The sequence below is a fragment of the Colius striatus genome, chromosome 2, assembly GCF_028858725.1.
Source record: "Colius striatus isolate bColStr4 chromosome 2, bColStr4.1.hap1, whole genome shotgun sequence".
Lineage (NCBI taxonomy): Eukaryota > Metazoa > Chordata > Aves > Coliiformes > Coliidae > Colius > Colius striatus.
The window spans coordinates 40347008-40367318 of NC_084760.1; the positions used below are offsets into that span (position 1 = coordinate 40347008).

Genomic DNA, 20311 nt, shown 5'->3' on the forward strand with positions numbered 1-20311 from the left:
ATTACTTTGTTCTGTATTTCATTTTGTACAGTCAAGTAAGACAATCACTCAATCCATACTCATCCATGATGTTAGTGGAAAATCACTCACAAAATCTTCAGGTGAACATTGCAACATTTTCCTAACAAAATACTGTTATTTGAGAAAAACAAGCAATTGGAACTCTCACTGGGAGCTTAAGTCATAGTGTTGAGCAGACACTGTTCCCATACCTGACTAACCATCAACAAGATGATTAGATGATTGCAACAGAGAAAAAATTGTTCCCGTCTGAGGTCTGCGGTATGAAAACAACATTAGGTCTGTCTTCTTCCAGTGACAACATTTTGGTCATTTGTAGCTAATATATTTGAAAATATTTGCTTCAAGGTTTTGCTTATATAGCTGTTGCTAGGATCACCTCAGTCTCTCTCTGTTCCTTTCGACATCCACCTGGAAGAGGAAATTGTGGTTCTGTTTTGAATCTGCTAAGCAGATGGCAGAGGATGCAGTAGAGGAGGTGCTGGCTGTGTCCTCAGACAGCAACAGGTCTGTGAGTCAATCTCTGTGTGTAACTGCATCATGCTGAATTTGATAAGACAGCATTTGAGATGGAGTTACTATAACATTTCACATAGCTGCTATAGAGTGGTGGATCTACAGCACTTCAAAGAGCAAAGAGATTGATATAGAAACATCAGGCTCTGAGCTCCTGTCTGGCTGATGTTTCCTTTGGCAGGAGTGGCAGGAAGGTCGAATTTTTTCAATTCAGCAGTTTGGACCATGTCACTGGTCTTACCTGTGATAAAAACTGTGATATGTCCTTGACCACTGTAACTGACCCGCTGTGCTGCTTCAGAAGAGGTGGTGAGAGCAAACATACTGATGGATGTGGCAGCGTGGGCAGGAGGGCCTTCATGCAGACGTCTCCCATGTGAGAAACTTCAGTAAATATGAGGACTGGGCAGTTGAACTCTGCTTTTGGTGCTACAGCATAGAAAGGACTGGAAAGTCAAAAATATATCTTCTGAAAAAAAAATCTGTTGAGAGAGTAATTGATGAGGTGACAAAAGGTAACACTAGCTGAAAAGTCACACGTTAGCAGAAATCCCAGCCCTTTTGCTAAGATAGACTTTGTGACAGGCATTAATGCGGTGTTGGCTGTGTAGACCAATGACTAGTGAAGAGCTAGTGACATGGCTTATGTCCCAGTCCTGGCAGGAGAACATCTGCAAGAGCCTCTCAGATCAGTGTATACAGACTGTTCTCTGTCTTGACAGCAGGAGCTGAGCTGTCCCAGATCTCCGAGAAGTAAATTGATAAGACAACAGCTTAGCTTTCTTTAAATTGTGTCCAAATTTCTTGGAAGTTCATTCTTCCAGCTTCCATGTTTTATTGGGCAGGAGAATTCCTGACAGACATACATAATTTTGTTGATTAATCTGTTTTTAAGTAAAGGTGTTATCTAACTTTTTTGCCCAACTATAGTTTTTTGGATAATTTGATGTTACTCTAGCCAGTGGAAGTGTCTCAAGTCAGAGGTTCTCAGTATTGTATTATATCCCTTCGCATCTTACGTCAAATGCCTATTAGCATCAGTTAACTGAGAGGGAAATGCTGTAAGTTAATGTGTATGTATCAGGTAACTGAGGCAAGCAACATCTGATGCAGTAGTGTAGTGATCTCTCCTGTCCATTAGAGTCTCATTAGCCCAGACAAGGAGACAGATAAAAAATCCTCCAATGTAAAAACATTGCAAATCTGACCATTGGCAAGAGCTGAAATACTAAATTTTGGTCCAAAGCTAGATGTAGACAGTGGGATGCCGTGGAAGGTGGGGTTTTCCAGTACATGAGAAACATCACTGCATTAATAAATATGTTGACCTGATCTATATGGACCTGTTTCTGCAGGGGGGGGTTGGACTAGATGATCTCTAAAGGTCACTTCCAACCCCTACCATTCCATGATTCTTTGATTAATCGTGTTTTTAAAAGGAAAAGACAAATTAATTCCGTGAAAGCATAGAATGCCTGGTCAGGTTGCTTTCTGAGTGGGACAGCTGTAACAAAAGGGAGACATAAAATTTTTAACTTTGCCTATTCTTTAGAGTCTCCCTCTGTTTCTGTCTTTCTTTAACATACAGCATTGTATTTGTAATATCTGCAGGTAGCTTGCTAGAGGATTTCTACTTACTGATAAATGTTACTATGCTCCTGACATTTTAATTTTTCTTGGTCATCCACTTATTGCCTACATCTCTACATCTTTTTCCTCTCTTGTATGCTAGACTTATTTTATTGGCCTCTGATGAAGTCCTAAGTAAGCAACATATTAAAAACCTGTTGAGTTTTTTCCATGCACATAATGCCACTTGGATTCAAGGAAGTGTTTAAGTGTGTGCTTTATTTTAAGATCCATGCATAAATACCATGAGAGTTAAATATTTTCTCAATCAATTTCCTTGAGTGGGGATGAGGGGCTTGTCTGTGTGTAAAGAGAAACCTTATTCTTAGCACTGAAAGTCAAGTGAGCAATCCAGAGTTCCTACTGTCCCGACTGCCAGAGCTGCCTCCTTGTGCAGTTAGTGGAGGCTCTAAATGTAAACCCTCTAAGTACCTGATGTTCTTTAAATACAGGCATCAAGTAGGGATGACTTGATGAAAAAAACCCTAAAAAAGATGAGGATTGTGAATTTCTTTACGTTTAGGCATGTTTCAGTAGGTTGGCTATCAATCCTGATAACTGATGACTTTTTAGTGCCTTTGTTAGATATATGTTAGACAAAATGGCGGAAATTGGGTCTTGGATGTATTTTTTATGTGAATATCCATCGTGTATTTAGATGTGTGTGTGCCTCCTGCTTGATTCATACCAGATGGAAAAGGGTCATTGGGCTGGGAGCTAATGAACTGCCATGGTAACTCATAAATTGCTTGGAAAATCCTGTAGTTCTGCGACATTAATAATCCTGCCATCCTGCTTTATGAGGCAATAAGCTGAGTCCCGGAGGCCAAGCCCTTCACATTGTGATGAGACAACTGAGCAGGTAGAGGATAAAGCATGAGCATGGGGACAGCAGCTACTGTTGTTTTGTGGTGTCTGGTGCTGCTGGGAGACCAAATGAGGTCAATGAGAGGTGGTAGAAGTGCTCTGAGGCGATGGGAGTGTGCTGACCTTTGCTTTCTCTAGGTAGTTCAGAAAGCATTCTGGCTTTTGCCGAAATGTTCTGTTTAAATAAATATTCAAGTTGGACTAGAGGCAGAGTCTGTGTTAGATAAGACAGCTCTGAGGTGGTTGCCATCATGATGGTGATGAGGAAGGAGGCTAAAAAGCTGCATCAATTCTCTCCTGTTGTCTCAAAGGGAGTGTGGTCTAGCTCATTAGCTCCTGCGCAGTAAATCTATCAGTGCTTCAGGCTGGATGAATGCAGTGGTCCTTTTGCTCTGAAAATTTATGAATTCATGAATGTAGAAAACGTGATTTTATCACTGCAAAAATGCTTTCTGTTGCTTCAGAAAACAATGCCCCAGATCTGCAAAAAAAGTAGAAAAGGAGCAATTTCAGACTTCCAAGAAAAAAAAAAAAGCCTTTTACACTCTTTTGAAATAGGGCAATGCAGACAGGGTCTTGACAGATGAACACAGAATGCATAATGCAGACTTCCTCTCTTCAAAAGTTGAAATAAAATTGATCTTTACAAACAAGTAAATATTTTAGACAACCTAGCTCTAGGGATGGTACAATGAATATACGATGTTTGATAATGTCTAATTAACTGTGATTCTTGTATCATACTATAAAATAGAACTCACAGACATGTAAATTTTAAATCATGGCCACATAGTTTGACCTATCAAATAAATAAAGAACAGAAAAATGATATAATTCCATTATGTGACTACTTTCAAGGCTTAGAGATGGTTTAGGAGATCTGTTCAAATCCTCTATTTTATTTTCCTAAGGCAATATAAATTTGTCTGGTAATTTTTGTATCAAGCTTATGCTTTACTTCAAGCTATAGGGTATTTAAAAAAAAAAAAAAGCTAGTCCTAAGGTAATAACTGCAAATAATGAAAAATTCATGAAGTAGGATTCATGTGACCAAGCACAGACACATAAGCCATAGAGATTTATAGTGCAGACATTCCCATCTGAGAAGAATTCTTTTTAAAGGTAATGGAGAGAAACAGCTGCTTTTGAGGCACAAATCATCTCACCTTGAAGTAAAGGTCTGAAAGAGATGAACTGCATATTTGAAGTGCCAGTTCTCCTGTATTGAGTAGCTTCTGGGGCTTAGCTGACATACTATAATCTACGTGTAGGACCTCCACAACACGGATGTCTGCTTCTGGTTAGGTGGCTTTCAATCATCATATTCTAAGATTCCATGATTCTGTGTGATTTTGGTCAAAACTATCACTTCCACATAATTATATTGATAATACCAGTGCTTTCTCCTTACATATATTAGTTTCCACTCCCACTGTTTGACTGGATCTCCAATTATCATAGATTTATCCAGGTAAGAGATGAAAGTGATGCTTATTTATGTTCTTAAGGAGGATTTCTTCCTCTGAACCTTGAGAAATTGCCTGTAGCCAGAGTTGTAAAAAGTCCACAAATAACATCTCGATGTCTTGCACCTCAGTTGAAGGTTATATCAGTCTCCAGCCTTGGGTTTAGAGAAGGATTTTCCTGTTAATTGGATTTGCATGGGATTGAGGCCCACTTTCTACATTTTACCTTTATAAATACCCTTGATGTTTCTAGAAGCTAGGATGGGGTCAATAGCTTTGTTGGCTTCTTTGACTGGCTTTCAAGTTTTTATTCTTTTGGTCTTTTGCTCTCAAGGTCAGATTTCTTGTTAGACTGTTGGGTACTGTGGGTGGTGGTCACAGGTTTTCACTGGTAATGTAACATCTGTTGCCTTTTCACGCAAAAGAATGAACTCGAACCTCCTTCTAGCCTTTAACACATTTCCATCCAGGGTAAGGAAAACCAAGGAGCTTGCTTCTCCTTTCAGAAACTTAGACCTCACTTCCAGAGATGCTCATACCTCATAGAACCTGTTAGAAAAGCACATGGCAGTGTAACTAAAGACTGCACTATCTGACTTCTGAGGCTGTGACTTTATCATCTCTGGTGGTGTTGTCTTAACAATTTCTGTGCGTACAATTTCCTGGACCTTAGAGAGAAGCAAAGAAGGAAACCCCTCGGTCAGCAAAGCTCACATAATTTGGATTCATAACACAAATCTATTGGAGATCTTGGATTACCTGAGGGCAAATGGAAGATGCCATCTCTTTTGCTGACCAGTGCTAGAGAGAGGCATAAGCTTTACTAATGGGCTTGAAGGGATCTACTAATAACAGAGACTATAGTAGCTCTGTCATCCTACATCAAGGAGGAATATACCATAGAGGCAAAGAACTCTAGATTTAACATTAATGATTGTATGAGAATGTGAAATGTGAGTGACATGGCATGAACAGCCTGATTAGTTTTAAGATGAAGCTTGGTAGATTAGGTAATTGGAAACTGTCATTGTACTGCTCCTGTTTGTCTTTTGCTTACTGTACAACTCACTGTAGCTTGTCCTGAATCACACATCCAGAAGAGTCTGAACACGTCTGGCCTGGCTGGCCCAGGCACAGCAACTCTTCACTACCAGGGCAGAATGAGCCCGTGTCTGACATAGATTAGGGTAAAAAAATATTCTGAGGAAGCAGAGCTCTGCATCTCAGGTAAAGGGGGAGCAGATAATGCTGTCACCTCAAGGGGAAGGCTTAAAAGCCCTTTGATTCTTGCAGAGAAGAAATGGAGACCTGGAGATAAAAATCTTTGCCTTGGGGAGGAAGGAAGATGGGGCTGGAGGAAGCAGAGAGGGAGTTCAAAGGACCATTTTTACAATGATCCTCAACAGAATGAGGTGTAAGACAAATACTACCTTACAATTAGGCAAGCTTTGCAAGCCTGCTGCTGTGGTCCTCCATCTCTGACATTGCCAGGAAACATATAGAGCTTCTACTATGGAAAAAAGAAGAGTCCAATAAAGAATCAGCCAAAGTACTCTGCAATCCCTGACCCCCACTGTTCAATAAGTTTGTGTGATCAAGGCTGTTTTTCCTTTTATCTCTATTTTTTTGTTTTGCTTTGGTTTATACTCACCATGGTCTAAAAATCTCAAGGGAGTGGATCAAAGGCTCCCTGTGAGGTTCCTCTTGAGTGTAAGGGGCTGCTGCAGGTCTTTTAGCTCAGGGTCTGTGCTGCTTCTGGCCAGCGGATGCTGGAGATACAGTCACGGCTGCCAACAGCAAAGGGGGATTGGACTGTCATGGTGGAGTGGGTAATAGCAAGGATAGGAAGGAGGCAAGTATTCATTCTGGTATTACGCACATATTTTAAACATTTAAGAAATGTTTTAGAATCGACCCAGAGATTACATTGTAATAAGTGTAATGCTAAACTGTAACTGTAACGTAACTGGGATTTTATGGTGGCTGACAAAACTTTGAAGTTTCAAAACACATACCAGTACAGGTTGGGGAATGAACTGTTAGAGAGTAATGTAGGGGAAAGAGACCTGGGGTCCTGGTGGGCAGCAGGTTGACAATGAGCCAGCAACGTGTGCTGGTGGCAAAGAAGGCCAATGGCATCCTGGGATGTATTAGAAGGGGTGTGGGCAGTAAGTCGAGAGAGGTTCTCCTCCCCTTCCACTCTGCCTTCACGAGACCACTTCTGGAATATTGTGTCCAGTTTTGGGTCCCTCAGTTCAAGGACAGGGAGCTACTGGAGAGAGTTCAGTGCAGGGACACAAAGACGATGAAGGAAGTGGAGCATCTCCTTTATGATGAAAGGCTGAGGGAGCTGGGGCTCTTTAGCTTGAAGGAGACTGAGGGATGATCTCATTAATGTTTAGAAATATGTAAAGAGTGGGTGTCAGGAGGATGGAGCCAGGCTTTTCTCAGTGATGTCCAATGATAGGACAGGGGCAGCGGGTACAGGATGAAACATAAGAGGTTCCAAAGAAATACAAGGAAGAATTTCTTCACTGTGAGGGTGAGGGAGCTCTGGAACAGGCTGCCCTGATGGGTTGTTGAGTCTCCTTCTCTGGGGATATTCAAACCCTCCTGGACGAGTTCCCGTGTGACCTACTCTAGGAGGTTCTGCTCTGGCAGAGGGTTTGGACTAGATGATCTTTTGAGGTCCCTTCCAGCACATAAGATTTGGTGATCTGCTCATTGAATGATTTTCTCTGGCATAAATATGCATGTGTTCTTGTATTCTCAAATAGAGAACTGATTTCAGGCCAGGCTGGATGCTGGCTAATTGGAGACCTCCATGCTGAATAGGGAAGATATGGCCTTGAAAACAGTTGTAATCCATCTATGATTTCACCTTAGAAAAGAAGATCTACCTGAGAATGATTATGCAAGATGACAACTTAATGTTATATATCTCAAGGAGATCTGTCAGGAAGTCTGGAAAGCGGGAAGTACAGCAGAGTTGAAATTATGTGAGTTATCTATATGGTGATTCTTCTTCTGCAAACATAATCCTGCTGTACAGACTTTCTATTCATTGACAATACTGACTCCCTTTTAAAAATTCCAACCATGAATAAGTGGTAGATGTTTACTGTTTTATTGTCACAGACTATGTTTTTCCTGAGAACCTCACTGAATAGCCTCATTAAATTGGATTACTGTTGCTTCTTCATGCCTGACAAGACCTGCCCAGGTTTCAAATACAGTAATTAGCAGTAATGTTGCCACATATGAGTCGTCTTTACTGAGAAGGCGGCAGGCAGCCAGTCTGCCAGCCCCTTTCAGGCAGGAGACTGCAGGCTATAGCCAGAGGAATGTCTCAGCAATGAATGACTGACCTTTCATTCAGTGATCACCCTAACTCCTCCTAATTGAGGTTAATGCCAAAAGCATTGACACCTTGATGCTAACTCACTAGTGCCTGGAGGCTACTGGAGATTGCTGACAGCTCAGTGAAACACTCATTAAATTAAACTTAAAGGGAGCATTTGACACCATGACCAATTAAGATATATTTGCATGGATTGCAAATATATATATTTACCTTCCCTTTTTTAAAACATATCAAGACAATGCCAGTTCCTTGCACCATTTATAGAAGGGTTCACAGCTGGTGTCTTTCTGCAGGCACGTGCACATTTCTCTGCTGTGCACGTACCACTGCCCTGCTGTTTTCTAGCTGCCCTCTCTTCTCTTTCTCCACTTTAATGTGAGGCAAACAGGAAATTCTCTGGATTTGAAAAATTCTTATTCCTGACCATGAAAAGAAAACTGGAAGAGCAGGATGGAGAGGGGAAATAAATGACAATTTTGTGAAAGCCACCAAAGATGCAAAGTTGTGACCTCTGTAATGAGGTCCCTTGGTACAATTGGGGTTTGTGAGCTGCTGCTGAAATAGAATAACAGTTACTGCCACCCAGGGATGTCTATAGCCCATTGATGAAAGGTATGTGGGCATCAAATGTGTATTTAACTGCTGGGAAGTGCACTAATGGTTTACACAATGTTGCCATGCCTACAGCATGGGACTGTCTTGCGCCATGCACTCTCTTACCAAGAAGCAGTCACTGCTATGAGTAATTTAGTGGTTACATAGGCAGGGCCAGACAGACTCTGGGAGAAAGTATTAGCTTCATTTTACATGTTGTCATGGTTTGATACGGAGTTGTTTCTGGTAAGAGGGAAGAGGCTGTAAAGATGGCTCCTGTAAGAAGTTGCTCGAAACTTTCCCCAACTCTGAGCCAGACCCACTGCTGGGACTGAGTCGATCAGGCACTTCCACAATCACTTTTTAAGGAGAAGAAGCAAGAAGAGGAAGGTTATTCCTGTTCTTGCTTGTCATGTCTTTCCTTCTTTTTCTGGCTAGTGGTGGTGCAAGGAGTGGGAAGAGAGAGAGAGAAGTGACCATGCGGACCCCAAGGTCAATGAGGGAAGAGAGAAGGAGGTGTGCTGGAGCAGAGATTCCCCTGTATCCTGTGGAGAGGTCTGGTAAAGCTGAGATTTGTTTGCACTTCATTAAAGACCCCACATCAGGGGCAATGGCTCACTTTGCTAAAGACCCCAAATCAGGGGCAGTGACTCGCTTCATTAAAGACCCTGTGTCAGGAGCAGTGACTATGCCCAGAGGAGGCCGTGTCCTGTGTGAGGGACCCTGTATCGGCAGCAGCCATAATTGCTGGGAAGAACCCACACCAGAGAAGTTCAGGACTGTGTCCCGTGGGATGGATTCCATATTGAAGCAGGGGAAGAATGTGAGGAGTTGTCCTTCTCTGAGAAGAGAGTAGTGGCCTGCCCCCCTCCCCCCAAGTCATTGAATGGGAAGGAGGTAGAGATATCAGGAGCAGTGAGCTGAGAAAGGAGGGATGGGGGAGGGAGATCTTAAAGTGTTTATAATTTTCTTATCATGCTACTGTCTTTTTGCTTTTTGTTCTGTTCTGTTTCTTGTAGGTAGTAGAATAAACTTCCCTACTTTCCTTTCTAAGTTGAGTACTGGAGTCTGTTTTGCTCGGAACCATAATTGGCAGCGAGCCCTCCCTGCCCTTGTCTCAATCCACATCCTTGGTTATCTTTTTTCCTCCCATCTCACTGGGGCCTCTGCTGTCCTAACGAGGGTGGGAGTGAATGGGGGACACTGAGCAAGAAACTGTTGTGGTGCTTCATTGCTGGCCGGACAAAACCATGGCAGACACGAAGACAATGTTTGCACAAGGGTGCAAACCCAGGACCCTAAGAGCTAACTACAAAACGTCTTATTGGTGCATACCCCCTCCCTATCTATTATCAATATATATTCTGTAGTGGCTCTGTTAGATGAGCAGACAGACATTTTGTTCTCCAGGTGGGCTTTTCACCATGTAGTGTTCCCTGCCTGATCCTCTCTTACATGAGATGAAAAGAAAGCAGCAGGGTATGGCAAGATAATTTCTGTATTTCTCCTGTATTGAACCTGAGCTGTGGCTCTTCATGGATAAATCAGCTATGGAAGGAGCTCCTGCAGCAGGCAGCCCTTAATATCCGCTGCTCTGCGTGACCTACACAGCGAGAAATGTGCTGTGCCTTGTATGACTTATGGGATTTGTAACCACTGAATGATTGCCAACCTGGTGTCTCATTAGCTATATGCCACTAAAAAGCATTTCTCTGTTCAAGTTCTTGACTGGGAGAGGCAAAGTGATGGTAGGGTACAGATGCTGACATTTCCTTGTCTTTCCACTACCCAGGAATGTAACAAACCCCATTTCATCCTTCAGAGGTAGAAAAGAATTCCAGAGAATCACTCTTTGCCTGCACTTGGGACATTTTCTTGCATTTCTACTTGAGCTCTGAGGCTCAAAGCACAGCTATTTTAACTTCTGGTTGTATGGAGGTCTTGGAATAGACATTTACAGTCTTGGTGTCTGGACATCTCTTCACTGGTGCTTAGAGATGGTGATGGCAGTGACGCTTTTAAGAACAGAGACCTCCCAAAAGTTCTTTAGGTAGGATCTGCTCAGCACAGATGACCTTTCTGGGGGCACCCCACCTTACAGTTGGGAGGAGATTACCATGGGGGTTACACCACAACAGTCTTATTCTTCAAGAAAATTTCCTAAACATTCATCTGGCATCTACTTTTCCTACCTCCATTTCATGACTTCTGTTTGTTGAAAGTGCACTCACTCAAATGGTTAATACCCCTTGAGACAGACACTTCAAATACTGTTGATAGTGGCTACTTTTCATGTCCTGTTTTAGTCATTGTTTAGCTAAGTCATTCATGTTCAGCTCCTTTAATCTTTCCTCATAAATCAACCTATCCAGTGGCTCAGTTGTCTTTTTGTTGCTCTTTTCCGCAATTACCTATATCTTTTGACAAACATTGAGCAGGCTTATGATTATTTTTCCCCTGGGGGCCAGCAGAGACTTACGATTTTTTTGCCATTTATTAGCAATGGCTGTTATTTCAACATTGTACAGTACTAGCACCACTACCCAGAAAGAAAAGCTGACTCTCTCTGGAGTTTCAGTTACAAGTGTCCTGCTGCTTGGTGTTTAGTTTATTTCCCCTCATTTAGGTGAGTTTAGCCAAAGGAAGTAGCATTTTTTTAATGTCAGAGTAGGGGAGCATTTCTGCATGGACAAAAGAGGATCATGGGGGACAATATTAGCATCCCTTGCTGGATGATTGTGCTCCCAGCCTTACTAATACAAAGGCCTGAGGCCTTAAGGATGACTGATACTGCATAATATAAACAATGAAGCAAATACTACTAAATCCCTTTAGAAGATATTTAACTAAATTCCTAAGCCATGAGGCCACCCTGTGCCATCTCTTATCTTTGAAAGCCATCTCACAGCTGCCTGCAAACTCTGGAGGCTGGTTAATCCAAGCAGATAGACTCTTGGAGTCAGTGCCTTCAGGGAAGGAGTAAGGAGGGAAGGTAGAGACTTGGAGATCTTTTGTTTTGGATGGATGTCACTCCATTTCAGTCCAAGCCAAAACCTCAGGGAGAGGAAGATACCTAGTATGCAGCTCCACCTGGAGTCCAACAGACCTGCTCCCTAACTGGACAAATTGTCTCAGCCTGGATGTTCAGAGTTTGCAGTGGCCTGGGTAGTATGTATCAAAGACCAGTCTGTTGATGGGACTTGCATTATCTAGTTTCTAGATCATATTTATTTGCTTCAAGCTCTGATGAAATTCTTGTAGTATTTCCTTTAGAAGAAAAAACCCACCTTTTTATGTAGACAAGAAATTCCTTTTTTTATAAGGGTACAGGAAAAATTGGAAGAAAATAGATCAGGTCATAAAAGGGCAAAATCCTGCCACAATTCTTCCCCCTCCTCCCTATCAACAAGTGTTATGTCTTTATTTTTGGACTGGCATGGTTGTTTGTTAGTATGGTCCAGTGGATGGGCACACCCCCTAAGGCCAAGAAGCTTTCTTAACTCTGATTTGTCTCTTTACTCTTTGGTACTTATCTTCCTCCTGCTTTGTGTGGTTAGGATGCATGTCCTAGGGCTGTTTCCTCAGCATCTGGAAGAAGAAAACAACAACCCCACCACTTCCCTTGGGGTTTCAGTTTGTACATCTAGTGCAGATATGATCACATAGATGTGATGAGTCTCTGCTTTCAGTGGCTACAGTTGCTGTTGAACTTTATTGACATGAAGCTTTGGAAAGATCAGGTGTTAAGCTCCTGCCAAACACATCCATTGTTGTCATGATAATTCACTCAGTCATGAATTCCAAGACTGTCTCACATTTCTCTTTATATTTTTTTCTTTTTTTTTGTTTCTGTTTTTGTCTGAAGTATTGTTATAATCTTATTACTATGAAAAATAACTAATGAATTCTCTTCTACCCTATGTGGGATTTTTTTTCAGTGAAAAATCCAAACCATCCAGAATTTATCCCAGGATTACGTACTAACACAGATTTTTTTTAATGTGCTATGTATTGATCAAAGGATCTGACTTTTGCTGTATGAAAGCTGTACCTGATCACACAAGTAAAAAAGGCAAATTTTCTTTGCTGTGCTGTTAGAGATTATCAAAACCTTCTGCAGATGCCTTGGATGTCAGTGAAGAATGGTGTATAGGATGTCAGTGCTGGGCTGTGGCTCTCTTTTGAGAGATTGAGCCACCTAGTAAATCGAAGTTGGAACGTGCGTAATGTAAATTTTCTGTCAGATGTTTCTTAGCCTATTACAGTATCAACAATCAAATGGATTTTCTTTCCTTCCTCACCTCATTATTCTTTGTCCCCTAAGTTATGCTTCATTAAAAAAGTGAGTGTCTCTGACAGTAAAGAAAATGAAACAGGGAAGGCACAGATATTGGTTTCTATTATTCGTTTTTCTTTCCTTCCGGTTCCTGTTCAGTGTTGTCAGAGTAGTGATTTTCTCTTAAGCAACACTTAGGCATATGCACATGTTTGCATTTAACTTCCAGATGGGGAGGCAGGCTTCTAATAACAGCGCAAGTTGCCGTTTTACAGATCTGGATGACTGACTTACCTTCCTTTTGCAGCCAGCCAAGAAACTGCACCTCATACCCTGGGATGCTGACACACTCATGGCTGTGCTAGGCTGTTTGACTTTCAAGCTAGACTGGTGCAAGAAATTATTTACCTTTCCCAGACTGCAAAAAGGTTCATCATCTCTTTGCATATACAAGGCTGGCTAGCTCTTGAATTCAGGATCATACAAACTGCTTTACTTTTTTGAGTGGTGGCTCTTCATAAATGTTTTTCCTGAAGTCTTGAGCAGACAGTTTTTATTCAAGGAAATTCACTGATGTTTTTGTTAGGGCAAAAATATTTTCATAAGTGAAGCAGCTTGTAAAGATTCCTGTCTTTTTTTTTCTGTAAGTGTTCCTTTGCAGACTTCTTGGATGGAACATCATGCCCCTATCTGCATTTCAGGTGTCCTCTCCTGGCTTGGTGAGTTGTGTTTTCCTGAGGGATCTTACCAAGAGAGTCGTAGATCTCAGTGTAGCTGAGTCCAGCCTACAGATGCTTTTGAAGTTTAAGACTAAAGGTTTGGACTAGAAACAGATGCAATCTTGAGTGTAAGTAGAGAGATGGAGTACTGAGTGCACAGACATATTGATCTGAATAAGAATGCAGTTGCAAATAGGTATGTTATGAAACATACTTTAATGGTGACCAGATGTAGTCTACAGTGTAATCAGCTACATATGGACTGGATATGCTGGCCTCCCTTTGTAGTCAGTATAGGAAAAGAAATAGGTATTTCTAGACTATATTTCAGCTCATTTTCAGGTAAATATCTCAAGTACCTTACAAGTGCTTCTTTCTCACTTTTGTATTTGAAAGAACCGATGGTGACTAGACCAAGTGCATCTTTGACATCTAAAGTTAGATCAGGAAATTCTTACCTTGAATGTGTTTTCTACAAAAGTACATATTTTCAATGACTATTTGTCATTACTTTCCCGAGTCTTCAAACCTCATGGTGTGTAAATGAAGTTCTATCACCTTGTTGATTATGTTTACTAAATTACTGCAACTTTTTTTTTCTTTTGAACTTCCTAGTCTTCGACAGTTTCATATCTTATTACTGGAAAAGATGAAAGTTAGCTATGTACTTCAATAATACCTCATTTTAGGAAATAATGTCTTTTTTTGAAGAAAAAGAGTTCTTTTTCTTCAGTGGGTTTGTACCTAGGTTTGCAAGATGGAATTCAGATTTTGATCCGGATACTGAATGTGTCTCTCTGGAGGTCAGTGACGTATCAAAGCTCCTGCTGTAGTCAGTGAGTAAAGGAAACTTCGTTTTGTACCTGGAGCTGACTTGTCCTTGTGGATGCACATGATGATATTGTAGACAATTTGTTTTATTTATAGGTCCTACCTGATACTGCACATCCCGTCTTTGATGTTTCAGCCTAGGGCCTTTCAAAAGCATTGGATGTTTATGTTTAACTGGATCATGGATATTTGACCAGCTGAACTATTTTCAGACTGCAAAGATCAGATCAGTGATGATAATAATGGGAACTGACACATCTAATATTCATGTGGACATTTACATTGCAGACACTGAAATACAGGCATCTGAATCCAATGCTCACTCCCTCACTTCTTGTCACTAAGCAAGAACGAAAGGTTCTTCTTTTCCCCTGGGAAAGGTTTGTCTTTTTCTAAGGGATGCAGCAGTCCTAATATAGTTTCATTGCTTTGGCAGCTGTCCATGTGGAAGACTGCAAGAGTGTAAGAGAGAGAAGGCTATTGTTGCTATTTGTTTCTTGTTTTTAGCCATCTTTGTAAACAACCGATCCCAAAAATGGACACGGCAGCATTATCCTTCTTATGGCACAGAAGAGCAAAGAGCCTCTTCTCTATTTTGATAAATCAAAGGCATCCATATCTTTCCAAAGGGCATTTCCTTTTCCCAGTTAGTGATAAAAGAAAAACTTTCCTGTTCTTTTTGCTGAGTTTAGAAGCAAGGCCTTGAGGTTAGGACAGGAGTCTATAACATGGAAAACATTCTAATTTTCAAACAGAAATGCTTTGTACCACCCCCAGAATATCAACCTTTTGCAGTCAAAAGCTCCTGATATTTGTGGGTTGCAGTAATGCAGGGTGCTTTGGCAGGTCCATATTTTGCACACCACCTCTGTTTCGTCCACACGAAAGCAGCTGGGGTGACATCAGCAGAGCTGTGAGCACCTCTGTAACCCTTCTGCTTTCTTCCTGCCTGCCAGGGCACAGCTGGCCAAGGCCTCAGGTGTCTGAAGGTGTGTTACTCTGACAACCTCATTCAAGCTTGGGAGGTCCTGACTGATTTGGAGGATATGTTCTGACTGGACAGGGAACTGGCTACTTTGACAACCTGTGTCACCTGGAGACAGGACCAGAGCCTCTCCCCTGAAGTGAACACCCCCCAGTAACACAGGGAAACTCTTCTCTCCAGTGAAGCAGGGCATTTTATTGCATGCAGCTTCCACCTAGGTCCCAGAGCCTGGGAGGCTCTTCAGGGACTACCCAGCCCTGATCTTGTCAGAAGCCAGCACAGCCTAGTTGGAACCCCTTCCTTCTGGCTCCCCGCCCTGTCAGCACCATCTGCCAGCAGACATGTTGCAGAGTGCCATGGCTTGGCGGCTTCACTTTCCCTGCATCATGAAGGCATCTGGGAGCTACTGGAGTTGGTCTGATGCACACTGACAGGAATCCCTTCAACTTGCAGACCCCAGCATCTTCTGCTCTCTTTGTGTCTCTCAGGCAGGATAGAGGGCTGGGGATGGGTTTGAATACATCAAGGAGGCAACTACAACCTGCCAGGCATCCCCTATACACCACAGAAGCTGCTCTGTACCAGTTTGGATATTAACTGTGTTTAGGAGAAAAACCCTGTGGGCTACATTTGTGCAGTAAAAATGTTCTCTGGTTCTAAGGGCAAGTGGTATAGCATGGCTCATTTGAAGAACTGAGCTCTCTATACCCAAATGGTCTGCAGTAAAATGTCTCCTGGCTGTGCTGTTCCCTACATCAAGCCAAGATGCTGTTTGAGTGGGCACAGGCCAAAACATCTCTGAAAATTTTGGTAGTTACAACATGTGTACAATTGCAAAGCAATGCTTGAACCCTTTATATTATTAATATAGATGTGCTCTAGATTTGACTTCCAGGTCAAGGAAGGTTATTAATCTTTATTCTTTCAGTCCATCTTTGTGTATTCTTTAGTCTTTCTGCATTCAGCAGCCTGGCATACTTTGAAACATCCCTGCTCCAGATCAGGACAGCTTTCCTGTCAGAAAGGGCTATGAAGTTGGAGAACAATCTCTTATAGGGGAAATGTTGACATAGTCTGGTCCTTGTGTGATGGAGAGTGAGTCTTGCGTTGGCCAAAGAACCCTGAACTTGAGAGTGTTTTCTATCTTGTCTCTTGAGATATTGGGAGAGCAGAGGAGGGATAGAGGAGAGGGCTGTGCCCTGTGGCTGCAGGAAAACCTGCCCCTTTTTTACTCTTAAGCTACTCTCAAATGTTTTTTTTTTTTTTTTTATGGCCATAAAGTTGTAAAGCAAAACCTGCTAATGCCAGTTGTTCCCCCTGTACATGGGACACAGCCAACTGGCCAGGGACGAGAAAATATAATGAAAAACTCACAAGTCAAGATAAGGACAGGGAGATCATTCAGCAGTTACCGTCACAGGCAAAACAGACTCAGCTTGGGGAGAATTGGCTTGATTTTATAAACAATCAAAATGGAGTAGGGAAATGAAAAATAAAACATGAATCTTAAAACACTCCTCCACCCTCTCTTCTTCCTGGGGCTCTATCTCTTCCCCTCCAGCAGCACAGAGGGATGGGGAATGGGGCTTAAGGTCAGTTCATCACAGATGGACTTTGCTGCTGCTTCCTCTCAGGGGGAGGCCTCCTCACATTTCCCACTGCTACAGTGTAGAGTCTCTCCCACTGATGATAGTCCCTCACAAACTTCTCCAGCATGTGTCCTTCCCACGGGCTACAGTTCTTCTTGTCCACAGGGGAAACAGTTTTTGAGGAACAAACTGTTCCAGTGTGGGTCCTCCATAGGATCACAAGTCCTGACAGCAAACTTGCTCTGGCGTGGGCTCTGTCCATAGGTTTGCAGGTTATGTCAGGAACATTCTCCAGTGGACTTCCCACAGGGTCACAGCCTCCTTCAGGCATCTACCTGTTCCAACATGGGGCCCTCCCTGGGCTGCAGGTGGACCTCTGTTCCACCATGGACTTCCATGGGCTGCAGGGGCAGGGCCTCATCCTCTGCTCCAGGCCTGGAGCACCTTCTCACCTCCTTCCTCACCTAGAGGTCTGCAGAGATGTTGTTCTCACATTCTCACTCCCTTCTGCTGCACTTCTAACACCTACACAGCAACTTTTCCCCCTTTGCAAGTACGTTAATCACAGAGGCAATACCTCCATTGCTAATGGACTCAGCCTTTGTCAGAGGTGGGTCCATCTCAGAGCTGACTGGCACTGGCCCTGTCAAATACAGGTGAAGTTTCTATCATCTTTTCACAGAAGCCACTCCTGTAGTCCCCGCACTACCAAAACCTGCCCATGCAAAACCACTACTCTTGGGTTCCCTGTCTCAGAGAGTGGCAACTGCTCCATCTACTTCTATCTGGTGCATTCAGGGCAGGAGAATGTCTCCTTTCTGAGGCTAACTACTTTTCCCATGATTTCCTAACCTATTTGGAATGAAAAAGAAGTTGTTGGACACCATTCACCATTATTTAGATTTGTGCATTTTAGTTATTAACTGAGACTATCTGAAAGGGGCTTTGGGGATAAGAACTGTCGAGGTGTGGGAATAACCTTTCTAGTCAAGGTCTGAATCCCTTCTCAGACAACAGCTATTGCAGGGAGAAAGTCCAAACTCCCCAAACATGCCGGGCAGAGCTGGTCAGCATGTCTTGTCCAAGCGGGTCTTAGGACATGTTGCAAAATCTTTCTGTGGAGTCAACAGGTTTTGAGTCAGGTCTCATATGATTCTGTTCTGCAATAAGCATAGAAGAAGAGGAGTAATTGTAGACAATGGTGTTCATTTTGGTCACTGTGACGTTGTTATAACCAATTCCCAGGCCACAAACACACCCTGCTTCCTTTGCTTGCTTAGCAGCTCTTATGAACCAACCAAACATGCTGTTGAAAGGGAATTGTGGCTAATGTGTTTTTCCTGAGCCTTTCAAACATGTTATACAACCAGTGGAGCCAAAATAATCATCATTTGTAGTAAGCAGACTTGCAGCCTGAGTCTGAATCCACTGTGAGTACAAACAACCTGTGATTGTGTGCATCCTCCCTGTCTTTGGTCACTAATGTTTCACTGTGAGATTAGGGGTTGAAGGCTCTGAGATAATAATTTCAGCTATATGCCTCTTAGTGCTATATAGCCCATAGACTATCAGAAAATTTATTGCTGTGATTTAGTTGCAAACTCCCTGGGGTGGATGAAGGTTGCGGACCTCATGATAAATAGCATGTGCTAATATTTAGCAAACAATACTGCAGGCCACAGAAAAGTATGGAAAGAGGAAAATATATTCCCCAGGGCTGATAACTAATGTAAAGAGCCAAGAAATAGTTTAGAGTGGGAGGGAATTTCCCCAGTTTCATTTATCCACTGGTATGTCATTGCCTTGTTGATGCACTGCACAGGGCTCAACATTGATCCCTTCAGCACCAAAGTTACTCCTGGCACTAGTTCAGAATATACGAATTCACAAAGCCCTGTGGGGAGAGCAGACCTGATGATTTCCAGCTTCATCTGGAAGGTGATATTCAAAGCAGCTGAAGCAGCTTGTGGCTAAAGCTCAACTGGTTGCTTACACGGCTTCTCCGATGTCTGTGTGCCCCTGTGTATTTTGCAAGATCACTTCCCTGTCACCACCTTCTAGCTAGCCACTTTCCAGAGAGATAAAAAATCCTGTCTTTTTGCATCCAACCAGCAAGGGCATATCCCCACTAGAAATCTCTCTGTGGCTGGGGTATGCTCTTCTGGAAGAGTCACATTCTCTGATCCTAGACAGAAATGTGCCATCAGAGGGGGTGAGGCATGTGTAACATGATGTCGGGGGTGGCGAGTAAGCTCTGCTTGAATCAGGATCTCTTGATGAGGTATTAAAAACAAGTGTGTATGGACAGCATTGTTCTGGTGAGTGCTGTGCCAACTTATGTCAGTCCTTGTGGCAGGAGAGTTTGCACAGGGTGGTTGCAGTAAACCAAGTCTGAGGTGACCCACAGCCTCTTTTCCTTTTTGTGGCCTCAAACAGGCAACAGGAAAGTAAATGATGTGAACCAGCTGTGTCAGCTGCTCGTAGTCTGGGATGGGATGGGGCCAGGTGTGGTGAATTCCTGATGAATGAGTAGAGGGGGATGAGAGAGAGGAATGAGAGGAGCAAGTCACAGCCCTCAGACATGGTGGGGCTACAGTGGATGGTGCTGCTTCCCCTTGATGTCCACAGAAAATCTAACTACTTCATCACTATATTCTGACCTATGTTAGAGGTTGGTCTTTTTGCCTAAAATATTGTGCTTAGAGAGTTTGTTTTTTCATCCCCAACTCTGGGCCAGTGTGACACAAACTCACAGTGTGCCATGGGTTATTCCAAGGTGATGCATGCCTTTGCAGAGCTACAGTGCTACAGTGATGCAAAATACCCACCTCATACACCACCACTGTGCTTAATACACAGTTGAAATGAGGAGAACTCAGAGGCAGAGGGCAGCAATTGCCTAATGACTTTAGGTGTTACTTTGGGGTAGGAAGTGGAAAATGTTGCAGATAAACAACTGATCATGAATCACAGAATCACAGAATCTTAAAGGTTGGAAGGGATCTCAAAAGATCACCCAGTCCAACTCCCCTGCCCGAGCAAAGACTCCTAGAGTAGGTCACATGGGGAGCTTGTCCAGGTGGGTTTGGATGAAAAGTAAGGCTTTGCTTACAATGGAATTTGATTTAGATGTTTTCCCATTAGTTGTGAGAAATACAATCTGTTGGTGATCAGAGATAAAGTTATGACACTTTTGAAAGCCAAAGATTAGAACTGCAGCCTGTGCCCAGTGTTACGTGTTTGCTCTTGGCCTCATAAGGTGAGAATTAAAGTTTCCTGTGTGATTATGTGGAAACTGCAGTAAAACATACACAAAACCAAATTGTGGGTCATGCGTTTCAGATGCTGGAAAGGGAGAAATGATAGATAGCCTGTGGCAAAATCTGATATATGTACGTGTGACTGCAAAAGATCAGAAGGCATAAGCGTCTGATTTAGAGTATTTGTACTGCAG

The 20311-nt window shown here is 42.6% G+C and overlaps 1 protein-coding gene across 2 annotated transcripts in view; it reads left to right on the forward strand.

Annotated features, from left to right (window-relative positions):
* EVA1A (eva-1 homolog A, regulator of programmed cell death) overlaps positions 1 to 20311 on the forward strand; it is a 209050-nt gene that overhangs the window by 106012 nt on the left and 82727 nt on the right. The window lies entirely within an intron of this gene.